At 46.9% G+C, this 12,628-nt stretch overlaps 1 protein-coding gene and 1 long non-coding RNA gene across 4 annotated transcripts in view; one reads left to right on the plus strand and one right to left on the minus strand.

Annotated features, from left to right (window-relative positions):
- Positions 1-12,628, plus strand: part of LOC138249932 (uncharacterized) — a 521,389-nt gene that overhangs the window by 494,730 nt on the left and 14,031 nt on the right. The window lies entirely within an intron of this gene.
- LOC138249934 (uncharacterized) overlaps positions 1-12,628 on the minus strand; it is a 108,619-nt gene that overhangs the window by 63,290 nt on the left and 32,701 nt on the right. The window contains exon 2 of the long non-coding RNA XR_011194863.1: positions 8,123-8,343. This is a non-coding gene — a long non-coding RNA (uncharacterized lncRNA). The remainder of the gene's footprint in view (positions 1-8,122; positions 8,344-12,628) is intronic.

Here is a 12,628-nt window from a genome sequence, read left to right on the forward strand (position 1 = left end):
GGGCGAGCACAAGCACTTTAGCACTGGTTAGAGAGGGCCATTTCCTACAGATTTCCATAATGTACACCGAAAATAAACCAGGACTAATTTTATAGTCCATAGGCAATGGTCAGAATGAAAACTGCACTCTGCTGAAGTTAAAAGTGGTTAGATACTCACTTTCCGGCACTATGGCCCTCATTACAACCCTGGCGGTTGGTGTTAAAGTGGCAGTAATACCGCCAACAGGCTGGCGGCAACTACCACCAAATTTTGACCATGGCGGAAAGATCCCTGAAAGACAGTCAATATACCACACCCGCCAGGGCGGAAACAACAGCCACCACGGCGGTAGCCGCCTACAGCCAGGCGGAAGTCAATGTTCTGACCACCATATTAAGACCCTGGAAACCACCACCTTTTCCAGGGCAGTACCAACGACATCAAAAGCCTGGCGGAAACTAAGCTTAGAAGGGAAAGGACTCACCATTGGAGACACAGGGAAGAACCCCGCCACCATGGAGCCTGAACTGCATGACTTCCCCATGATCTTCTACGTTCTGCTCCACCACGAACACCAACGCCAGCGAAGACAACGATGGTGAGTACAGCCACCTAGCACACAAGGGAGCGAGGCAGGAAAAAGAGAGTGACACACACACGCACCCCACCCACCCCAACACCATACACACAATCAGCTGCATTACAAAAACAATTTTACCCCGTAACTCGGATGAATAATGAAAGAACAAAACAATTTTGAAAAAGTAAATGTAATAAGATCAACACAGCATGAAAAATAAGTCAGGCAAGATAATAGATATATACATATTTACACAAAAAGGGACACAGCCCAGTCCACAATGTTCCTAGGCCACATGGCCACAGGCAAAAATCCAAGGCCACACATGTCACCTGCTTCAACACGGAGAGAACACTGCAGGGGCATCAGTTGGTAAATAGGCAGGCACCTCAGGGGGACAGGGACAGGGGGCACCTCAGCCAGGAGGTGGAACAAGATCACTGGTTCTGGAGGGGGCACCGTGCCCTGTGCTTGGTCCTGGGGAGTGCAAGGCCACAGTCTCTCAGATGGATGACTTGCCCACTGGTTCTGGAGGGGGCAACATGCCCTGTGCTTGGTCCTGGGGAGTGCAAGGCCACAGTCTCTCGAGTGGGTGACTTGCCCACTTGCTGTTGAGGGGACAACATGCCCTGTGCTTGGTCCTGGGTAGTGCAAGGCCACAGTCTCTCGAGTGGGTGACTTACCCACTTGCTCTGGATGGGGCAACATGCCCTGAGCTTGGTCCTGGGGTGTGCAAGGCCGCAGTCTCTCAAGTGGGTGACTTGCCCACTTGCTCTGGAGGGGGCCTCATGCCCTGTGCTCTTGAACCTGGGGAGTGATGGTTATGTGGGTGTCTTACCCACTGGGTCTGGAGGGGGGCTTGTGCCCTGTTCTCTTGATCCTGGGGAGTGTTGGGCATGTAGGTGTCTTACCCACTGGTTCTGGAGGGGGCCTCGTGCGCTGTGCTCTTGATCCTGGGGAGTGCATGGTCACAGTCTCTCAGGTGGGTGTCATACCCACTGGATTTCAAGGGGGCAGGGCACACAACAGCCCATGGAGGCAGGATTACATGCCGTCTACCGGCGGCGTTGGCTGCTCAGTGGTGGTGCTGCTGTTGGTGGGGGGAGGCTCCTGCCCATCCCCTGCAACCTCGGATGGCTGCTCAGTGGAGGTGGTGGTGCTGCTGGGGGGGAGGCTCCTGCCTATCCCCTGCAACCTTGGACGGCTGCTCAGTGGAAGTAGTGGTGCTGCTGGGGGGGGGGGGGGACTCCTGCCCATCCCCTGCAACCTCAGACGGCTGCACAACCATGATTGGTGGTGGGGGCTCCATCACAGTTCCTGCCCCAGGCCCCTTGGTCTTCCGGCCTGCTCCTGAAGGCTCCTTGCTCTTCCTGGCAGCTGGGACAGGCTCCTTTCCCTTCTTGCCTGCTGGTGCAGGCTCCCTTGTCTTCCTGGCAGCTGGGGCAGGTTCCTTTTCCTTCTTGCCTGCTGGGGCAGGCTCCTTGCTCTTTCTGGCAGCTGGGGCAGGCTCATTTCCCTTGAGGCTGCCTGGTGCAGGCTCCTTCACCTTCAGGACATGTGGCCTGGATCCTTCAGCGTCGGTGGACTCTGCCTCTTGGGTCCTGTGGGATGCAGCTCCCTCCGTCGCCGGTGCCTCTTCTCCTCCGCCAGATGATGCTAATGCACATAAGGATAGGATGACAAAACAAAATGGGGGGGAGAGACAAAGGATACACTTGGTCAAAGGCTGCACCAACACCACCGTTGGCATACACAGCACCCTCACACACAGGGAACAGGCATACGCAATATGCCATAGCACTACCAGAGAAATAGTTAGCAGCCAAGGCATGGGGAGGGGCACACACCGCCAAATGCAGCACACCTGGGACCCATGCAGCCCTGACCCTTAGTGGATGCCTACAAGCTAGGTAGCAAGATTTGCCCTTCTGAACCCTAGCCACTGGGGGACCTACGCTGCAATGTCAGGCCTGGCCTAGGGGCACCCACTGACACACATCCCCCACCCAGGTACCACCCTATCATGCGTAAGTTGTAATGATGGGCATTGTACTCACCCCCTTGTGGCTGCTGTCATGCCCTCAAGCGCCCTTCCAGCTCTGGATGGGCCACTGCCAGCATGTGGGCCATCAGGGGGGTCAGGGTTCGATGGGCTTCCCTTCCTCGTTGGGAGGCCATCCCCAGCTGGGCCTTCGCGGTCTTCCGTGCCCAGAGTCTCAGGTCCTCCCACCGTTTGCGACAGTGGGTGCTCTGCCTGCCATAGACCCCCAGGGTCCACACCTCCTTGGCGATGGCACGCCATATACCATTCTTTTGATGGGTGCTGACCTGCAGAATCAATACACACAGGAAAATAGAATTAGACAAACAGTCCTGCCTGTTACACTTATGGCCCACCATACCCATTCACATCACCATTTACACACACATGGCCCAGCACACAACCTACACCCTGCCCAGAGGACATCCACCCCCCCCTAACTCGAGGCCTTCACATACACCATTCCATGCATTCTTGCCACATACATCGTGCCCACAGTGTACTCACCTGTTGGTCTGGAGGCCCATACAGCAGTCTGTACTGGGGTAGGACTCCATCCACCATTCTCTCCAACTCCTCCGAAGTGAAGGCTGGGGCCCTTTCCCCAGTCACACGGGCCATGATAGGTTCCAGACACAGGTCATAGCAGCACATGCAGTGTAGGTTCTCTCCTGTGGAAGATCAGGTAGCAAGTGAGGGATCCGATAGAAAATGGCGGTCACGTCTGCGGCGGTGCACACCGTCACCGCCGGCATAGATCACCATTGGCCTCTGTAACCTATAGGGCCCAATGTTAATCAATGAGGAATTGCACGGCGGTTCCCGACCGACTCCTGCAACGGCGCACAACGTCAGCGGAATTACCTCACTTCCTCCTGTCTTCCACCTGTCCCTACACACAGGACAGGGAGATGCCATTTCAGGGTGGGGACAGGCCCTGGAAAATTGCTGTGTCACTGGTGAAATTAGGACATACTGGACAAATCACACTGACCCATTACAAGTTAACAGCATGCAAAGTTCTGTTCTAGCTCCATTTTTCAGTTTGTGACCGGCTCCTCACTCTTTTGCCCCACAGATTCCTACTGCTGCAGATGAATAAGAAATGGAGACATACCCAGTGTACAGAGCCCTGGTGGACTTGGCACCAATGGAGGACAGGCACATTATCTGCACCTATGAACTGGACAGGGCCACAATCACAGAGCTATGTGCCCAATTGGAGCCTGACCTGAAATCTGCTATCCGTCACCCCACAGGGATCCCCCCTCTTGTGCAAGTTCTATCAGTGCTTCATTTCCTGGCAACTGGTTCTTTCGAAGTGACAGTGGGCTTGACAGCAGGAATGTTACAGCCAATGTTCTCAATAGTGCTGACAAGAATGTTGTCTGACCTAATTAAACACATGTGCAGCTACACTATATTTCCCCAGGTTGAAGATTTGGCCACAGTGAAGGCCGAGTTCTACATATCCCCAACATAATTGGGGCGATTGATGGAACACATATTGCATTTGTCCCCCCCTGTCAGAATGAACAGGTGTTCAGAAATCAGAAGAGTTTCCACTCTATGAATGTACAGATGGTGTACTTGGCAGACCAGTACATCTCCCACTTCAATGCTAAGTATCCTGGGTCGGTGCATGGTGCCTTTGTCTTGAGGAATAGCAGCATTCCAAATGTGATGGGCCAACTACAGAGGCACAGGGTGTGGCTAATAGGTGAGCCCTGGTTCCCACCCGGTATATGTTGGTGTATGGGTATGGTGTGGGCCATATGGGATAGTGTGTGGCTAAATGTTGTCACTCAGTATTTGCAGGTGACTCTGGTTACCCAAACCTATCATGGCTGCTGACCCCTGTGGGGAATGCCAGGACAAAGCAGAAGAACGTTATAATGAGGCACATGGGTGAATCAGAAGGATAATTGAAAGGATCTTTGGCCTCCTGAAGACCAGGTTCCGGTGCCTCCATCTAACAGGTGGATCCCTGTGCTACTCACCCAAGATGGTCTGCCAGAAAGTAGTGGCATGCTGCATGTTGCACAACCTGGCCCTGAGATGCCATGTGCCTTTTCTGCAGGAGGAGGAGGCTGGGGATGCCCGTGTGCCAGCAGTGGACCCTGTGGACAGTGAGGATGAGGAGGCAGAGGATGAGGGCAACAGAACATCAGTGATCAGACAATACTTCCAATGACTCACAGGTAGGACAGAGTTACTTCACATTTCAATGAATTTGTTTGAATTTCTGTGGCACTGGCATGCTGATATTTCCCACTTCTATGCCCACATACTGTTCCCTCTGGCAATTCATTTTGCAGATGTTGGTGACCTCACATATACTCCTGGTGTGATCACTGCAGCCAGCTACAGGTCATTAATCTATGCTCATTTTCTGTACAGTTGAACTGCAATGTTTGTACATGTTTCAATGAATACATAATTGAAAAATATGACATACTCCAAACTTCTTTTTTTTCTAAGGGTGTTTACTGAAGTGCTAAAATATCGAGGGACAAGTGCAAGGGGATGGGGTGATGATGGAGGAAAGTCCAGGTTATTGTTCCAGTCTGTTTGTAGCACAGGTGCATTGTCCAAGGGGACATAGGAAGGGGAGCAATGGCAGTTCAAGGTAGACAGGATGACTGAGTGGGACACAAGGGTGACAATCAGGAGAGTCTAATTTCCTGGTGGGGTCTTTGCAAGTGTCTCTGGCTTCTGTCTGTATTGCAGGGAATGTTTGCGGGGTGGTTCTGCTTCTGTAGGGGGAGGGGTGCTGGTGGACTGTGAGTCCTGTGGCAGGGCTTCCTAGCTACTAGCGGCAGTTGGAGGTGGAAGGCTGTTCAGATGTCTGGCTAGTGGCAGGGACCCGCTGTTGTGTGACTGCCTCCCTCATAATGTTGCCCATGTCTGCCAGCACCCCTGCTATGGAGATGAGGGTGTTGTTGATGGCCTGCAAGTCCTCCCTGATCACTTGGTACTGTCCCTCCTGCAGCTGCCTGTTCTCCTGCACATTGTCCAGGATCTGGCCCATCGTGTCCTGGGAATGTTGATAGGCTCCCAGGATATCTGCAAGTGCCTCCTGGAGAGTCGGTTCCCTGGGCCTGGCCTCCCCCTGGCACACAGCACATCTCCCAGTTTCCCTGTTGGCATGTGCCTCTGTCCCCTGAACTGTGTGCCCACTGACACTGACCCAGGTCCCTGATTGTCTTGGGTATGAGGTGTGGCCTGGATTCCCTGTAGAGGTAAACACACTGCTCATTGATGTGTCCTGGGGACAGAGGTGTGGGTACACTGGGTGGGTGCTGTGGTGGTGTTTCCTGATGGGGGAGGCTCTGTGGTGGTGTGTGACTGAGCCTGGGTAACCAGCTATCCAGAGGTCCCTGATGGGCCAGGTAGGTCATCCAGATCCTGAAGACTAGAGTTGCTGTCATCACTGTGGGCTTCTTCTGTTGGGGGGCTTGATATTGCTGGCATCTCCTCTCCACTGACTTTGGCTGGGATACCTGTGGGGATGTAAAGGATGTGTTATTGTTTTTGTGTCTGACATATTGTGCATCCGTGGCTTGCCCTCTTTGGTTGGATTTGCCCTGGCAGCTTTCACTTGTATATGTTGGTGTATGGTGGGATTGTTAGTTCTCTATGGTGTGCATGCTTTAGTGGTGAGCGTCCATGCAGGGCTGTGAGGGGTGTCCATGCATTGGTACAGCATGCAGGGCCTGGCATTGGGATAAGTGAGATGTGATGGTAGGGTGTGTGGGAGGTGGTGGAGTGATGGGAGTGAGGGTGAGGGTGGGGGTATGTGATGGCATTCAGGTAGGGGGGTAGTAGTAGTAGAGAGTTGACTTACCAGAGTCCAGTCCTCCTCCTACTCCAGCCAGGCACTCAAGATGCAGGATTGCCAAGACTTTTTCCTCCCATCCTGTTAGTTGTTGGGGAGGAGGTGGGGGTCCACCGACAGTCCTCTGTACAGCGAGCTGGTGTCTTGCTGCAATGGAACATACCTTCCCCCGTAGGTTGTCCCACCTCTTCCTGTCATCCCTAGTTCTTGGGTGCTGTCCCACGGCCTTGACCCTGTCCACAATTCTTCTCCAAAGCTCCATCTTCCTAGCTATCGATATCTGCTGCACCTGTGCTCCAAATAGCTGTGGCTCTACCCTGATGATTTCCTCCACCATGGCCCTTAGCTCCTCCTCTGTGAAGCGGGGGTGTCTTTGTGGTGCCATGGGTGTTGTGTGAGGTGTGTAGGTGAGGGTGTGTTGGGTAATGTGTTGGGGTGTGTGATATGGGGTGCGTGACTGGTGTATAGGTGTGTATAGATGTGTGGCTCTGGTTGTGTCAGTGATTTTGGTGTCAATCTCCTGCCAGTAATTGTTGTTTGTAAAGGGTTGTGGATAATGTGGGTGGGTGTTTATAGTGGTGTATGGGTGTGGTGTGTGTATGGGTGTCAGGTGTGTGTTGTTTGAATTGTCCAATGTGGTGTGGTTTTGTTTGTGTGTGTCCATTTTGTGCGCAGCGGTGTGTACCGCCAATGGTTTACCGCCATTGAATGTCCGCTGTGGTGATTCGTGGGTCATAATGTGATGGGCATAGTTCTGTTGGCATAACGGTATGGGTTTTGATACCGCCAGTTTATCACTGACCTTTGGTGTGGCGGATTTGTGTCTGTGGCTGAATACTGACGGATTGGTGTGCGTGTGTCATTATATGGTGAATGGATATCCGCGGTGGTAAGTTGACGGCAGTCAGCGTGGCGGTAAGTGGGATTTACTGCCAATGTCATAATGAGGGCCTATATTTTGACTGAAAAGTACATTGAAATATTCAGGGTCGTTTTGTACATTTTCCTCACCAGGTTCATCACTAAACCTGTACTGTGGGCGTTTTGTACTGCATATGTTCCTGTATTTGAGTTTGGATTTATTATATTATATTGTATTGTATGATTGCAAGATGGGAAAAGGGGTGTGTTCATAAGTGAAAGGCAAGGCTTTATTATGCCCTGATACTGCAACTGATCCAATATTGCTTTGATACCACATTCTGCTTCTGGTTTTAAAGGGTATTCTGCTTGTAGTTATGGTACCCTACGTATGGGAATAACATGTGGCTGTAGATTGTTGATTCCACCCCACTTTATTTCTATATAGAGCTGGAGCTTCTATCACTGCCCATTCACTGACATAAATTTCCCTGATATCTTCAGGTACTATGGAACCTTATGACTACCCTTATGACTTCCTCTCCCCGCAATGCTTCCCTAATTAAGGTGGGGGGTAGTCTTCTTTTTCTAGGATGATATTATAATAATCAGACAGGTGGGTCCAGAAGACTGCTTTGATAACACGTGGTATGTCCCCTTCAACTTGCTTTTTTAGATTGCAAACCCTATCAGGGGGATTTAAATGTTTATCTGTAATCTCGACCTGTATGAGGTCATCAGCTGAATTTGCATCCAGAAACATCTGAAGCGTCTGATGTACTAGTGTGACTTCTGTGGTGCTATCTAAAAGCGCACTTACCCAAGTCCTGTTACACAGAAGGACTCATAGCTGAATCAGCATGTTTCTTAGAAAGTACTGCAACTTTCTTCTTTCTTGCAGGGTTTTTTGATTCCAGTCCTTTTCTCTTCCCTCTTTACAATGACGTCAGTCTCGAGTCCTCCTTCACTTCTCCTACTGTATTCCTCTTTTCTTTCGCACACCAATCATCTCCCCCATTTAGTTCTTTTACCTGCAGTGTCCTGAAAAGAACAAGAAGATCAGCTATCAGAATACTAATACTGTGCAGGTTTTTTAATGTTTTTGCGGTCTCTCAAGTTATAACCTATATCATTTTAAACTTTGTTTGTTCTCTACAGTTTGTATTTTTTTTTTAGATGTTTTTATATTGTTTTAAACTTTATTATCATATTATATGGCTGGTTTCCTTTTTGTTACACATGTGTTTGTGATCAGTTTGCAGATGCTGTTCCATTAACCTTCTGTTTATTCTTTTATCCACTTCCATACAGGCCACAACTGTATGGTAGTGTCTTCAGTATATGCCGAAGTGCTGCATGTGCATGTTGTTGGTAATTACTGCCTCTTCTTGTTCCAGCACTTCCTCCAGGACAATTAGTTCTCTTTCCACCTCTCACTTCTTCTGCATCTTTGCATATGCTACGGTATTTGGGTGCTTCCACAATCCAGTGGCTCCCATTGTATACTGCCCACGCTTCTCTCTATACCCCGCATTTTGGCACAAAGTGCATACAAACTCCTTTTTTGCCATCTAGAAGTTTGAAAAACTGCCATACCAGTGATTCCTTCACTGGCCTTGCTTGTTGTAGTGCCTTCAGCTGTGCATGGTGGTGGGATGGCTGCCCACCATGGCCTGAGGCCAGGCCTTGCACCAAACCCTTGGTGGAGCTTCTCCTCATGTTTTTGCCTTTTTTCACAGTACTCCTGTAGACCACGACCAAACATCACTTTCATGGTACCACAGGACCATGCAACCTTCACAGAGTGAAGCTTGCACAATCCTACTACTGCACAAATCCCATGGGAGTTCCGAAGCACCTCATGGAAGGACTGTGCTGGGTTCAGTGAGAGTACAGGGGTCCCATGGGGTCCCTCTGCAAACTCCCCCCCTAAAAAAAACACTCAGGGTCCTGGTATCCCTACCTCATAAATTACCATCAGGACTTGTCCTGTGATTTCAGTTGCAACCTTTTTGCTGGCAAACCAGTCAGATCTCTCTGTCCTAGGAGACTGAGATAAGTAAAGGCAGGAAAGTCTTCCTCAACCAATCAGCTTGCTCTATTTTTTAAATTTTTTGTCCTGCTCAGAAATGTTTTTTATAAAGCAATTTTTATTAGCATTTTAGCAGTAATAGTCAAGAGAGTTTGAGAGCTGAAAGTAACGAGAATAATTTTGTCTTTACGTAATCGTACTTATGTACGAATGTGTGAAATAATCTGACTATAAATTTATGTTTACAAAAATTGTGCTCTACTTAGTGGCCACCATAGAGTAAAGGCCTGCATATGTTTTCTAATGTTGATGTTGTATTAATATTGTGATGAGAAAATATTCTGTCTCTTTAAGGTCATGTTCTCTGCAAAAATAAATGCTGAAATAATGCAAGTATTTCTTGACCTCTGCTGGGTTTGAAGCAGAGCAAAGCCACTGTGCAATGTTATTTGTATTAAATGTTTCTAGTGTACTCTGTTCTTATGACTTCATGTCCATTGCCTAACAGACTTCATTCATTGAATTTGCATATTTGTCTGTAATTATGTTTCTAACTCATGTATTTCTCTTGAGGGAGTGGTTTGGAAGAAATGTTTCAATATATTGTAATCACTGTCCAGCAACAGCGTATTCGGAAGGTGCCGAACAAAATAGATACAATCGGAGAAGGAAGTGTGTAAGATACATTTTGTAAAAGTTTGGATTACGTTAATAGTACTGAAACCAATCAGCAGTTGGTAAATGATTTTTGTATCATCTTTAGTGTATACTTGATAGCCAATGTCTTTGTTATTGGACGTTTTCCCCTCGTACCATGTTTTTACCCAATCAAAAGGTTTTGTGAGTTTAATTTAATGTTCAGTCACCATTGGTTTGGAATACAGATTTGTGATTTTCTTTCTTGGGTTCCAGAGACTTTACTTCGTGCTCTTAGTGTGATCTGCCACTTTGACACTTCATGCTTTTCCAGTTAGTCTTCTGACATTCTTGTGTTTTATTATGATCTGAGTTTACTATGTCAGTTTGATACTGAACTATATGCTCTGATGGTTTAGTGATCCTATAGTCCAAATTCTAAACCATCTCCCCAACCTTGTTCCTGTTCTGATGCTGGTGTTGCTGTCCCCCTGATGAAGTCATTATCTGATTGCTGACTACCTTAAGGATAGGTAATTATATAGATCTGTATATTGCGTTTGTCTTTTGTTTTTTAGGTACCAGCTGCTAATGATTGAATACTGCTGCTATAATTTTTGATAGTGCCATAGCTAGATGTTTTTCTAAATTTGTGTTACTAAATATTTTACATGAAGCCCACATGTTAATGCTAATTAGTGATTACTGAGGTGTTACTCCCATGCTCATGAATGATCATTGACTCTTTTCTTTTGTTGATTCAATGTACCCAATTTTTTTTGCTCAGATTCAATTGCTATTGTTTTGTGTATTCTCTACAGTATTGAGTTAATAATTCTTACTGCTTTGTTTAAGCTTAGGTTCATTGGTCGACTTAATCAGCCTTTATTGTTTCTTTACATATATCAATTGAGTTTGAGAATAATAGTCGTGGCTTTGGCATTGTTAATATAGGGAAATAAACATTTTAACTTCTTAATAAACTGGTGTGGTTATTAATGGTCACATTGATCATGGTGTGTTTATAATGATGTGTAGTGTATTGTTTGGTATTATTTAATTTGATGCCTATGATGTTTTCTTTAAAGCAGATTTGGCTTGGGTCATTGACCTATAGAATGAAACCCACTATCTAGTCTGTTGTAACTAAAATATAGCAGAGATTTCTGCTTTAACAGTTTTGGTAGCAGAGGATAGTTAGTATCCCTTTAAATGACATCATAGGTTACATCATAAGTTTTGTAAATTTGATTTGATTGTTTTGATTATTGTTTTGAAATTGTTGTATAACATGGAGAAGATGAGTTCCTAAATGCCCAAAGTGACTTTCCCTGTCCTTGGAGTCGGACTATATTGTTGGGAATGTTCTCAGCGTTTTATTGTTAGAGTGAATGAAGCGGATTATGCGCTTGCACAGCTTTAGCTAATTTGCAGTTGATTGAGTTTTTTATGAGATTTTAGGGCAGTTGGCGTACTCCAAATGTGGTTAAATAAAGAGTTGGCGTACACTGAAGTGCCTGAGTAGGGAAGTCAGTGAACTTCACATGTGTGTGGCGCTTGGTGCTCAGAAAAATTGTCCAAGTGGTTGTTGGTATACGGACCTCACAGGGTAGGTCTAAGACTCCGGAGTATATTAAAAGTGTATTGATACACTTGTTTTTTGTTGTTATTTGTCTATTCAGTAGGCCAATCGGTGTGGTTGGCAAATCGAGTTTGTGAGTCAAATCGAGTGTTAGGTCTTTTCGAATTAGATTTGGCGAGTTCTATGTGCATCAGGACAGTATCCTCTGATCAGTTGAGAGTAAAATTTGCTTGCGAATCTGGGGAGCTGAGAAATAAGAATAGCTGCAAGATCGAAAGCCGTCAGTGAAAATCAGTAAAGTTCCTGAAGCGATTGTATTACCCTACCTACAGTAAATAGACAAATTTGTTTTACTATTGGTTTTGATGAAGTGCTTGCAATTAATATCACATTAGTTTTGGGTGTTTTTGAGTTTAGGAGGACAAACCGCAAGACTTTGTCAGCCCCTGTGTGTAAGTGTGACGTCATCTTTGTGCAGCGCTGGGATAGGTTGGTTAATGAGAAGGGTCGCGCATGGATTGGTGGACAACCATGAAGGGAGACAAAGAGGATTGTGGGATTACAAAAATTAAGTTCTTCAAAGCTTTAAAGAGTGCTCTTAGAGGAGATGAGTATATTCCGGCTAGGCGAGGAGAAATTTGTCCGCCAGAAGGTACTCCGGCTTATATTGTAATTTAGGAGAAAGGCACTGAAGCATGTCTTTGGTTAAAATATTGGATTAAAATCACAGAGAAGGAAGGGTGTTTAGCGTTTTCTGAAAATTGTACATTTAATTTGAGAATTTTGTAGAATCTTAGACAGGTGATATATAGTCTAAGACCTTCACGAAGGCCAGCTCAGTTCGAGGCATTAGCGATACTGGAGCTAGTAGCTAGACAACAACAAGCATTGAAATTTGAGAGAAAAATTAGAAGAGCAGAGAAGTCACTAGAAGAAGCTAGGTGGGACAATGACCAAAGACAGTGGAGATATTATGCCTTATAAGGTGTTAGGTTGTTTCCTGCAATGTCTGAAGACAGTGAGAAAGATGCAAAGAAAACTTCAAAGAAATCTAAAAATAATTCTTCTTTATCAGT

This window comes from Pleurodeles waltl, chromosome 8, assembly GCF_031143425.1.
Source record: "Pleurodeles waltl isolate 20211129_DDA chromosome 8, aPleWal1.hap1.20221129, whole genome shotgun sequence".
Classification (NCBI taxonomy): Eukaryota; Metazoa; Chordata; class Amphibia; order Caudata; family Salamandridae; genus Pleurodeles; species Pleurodeles waltl.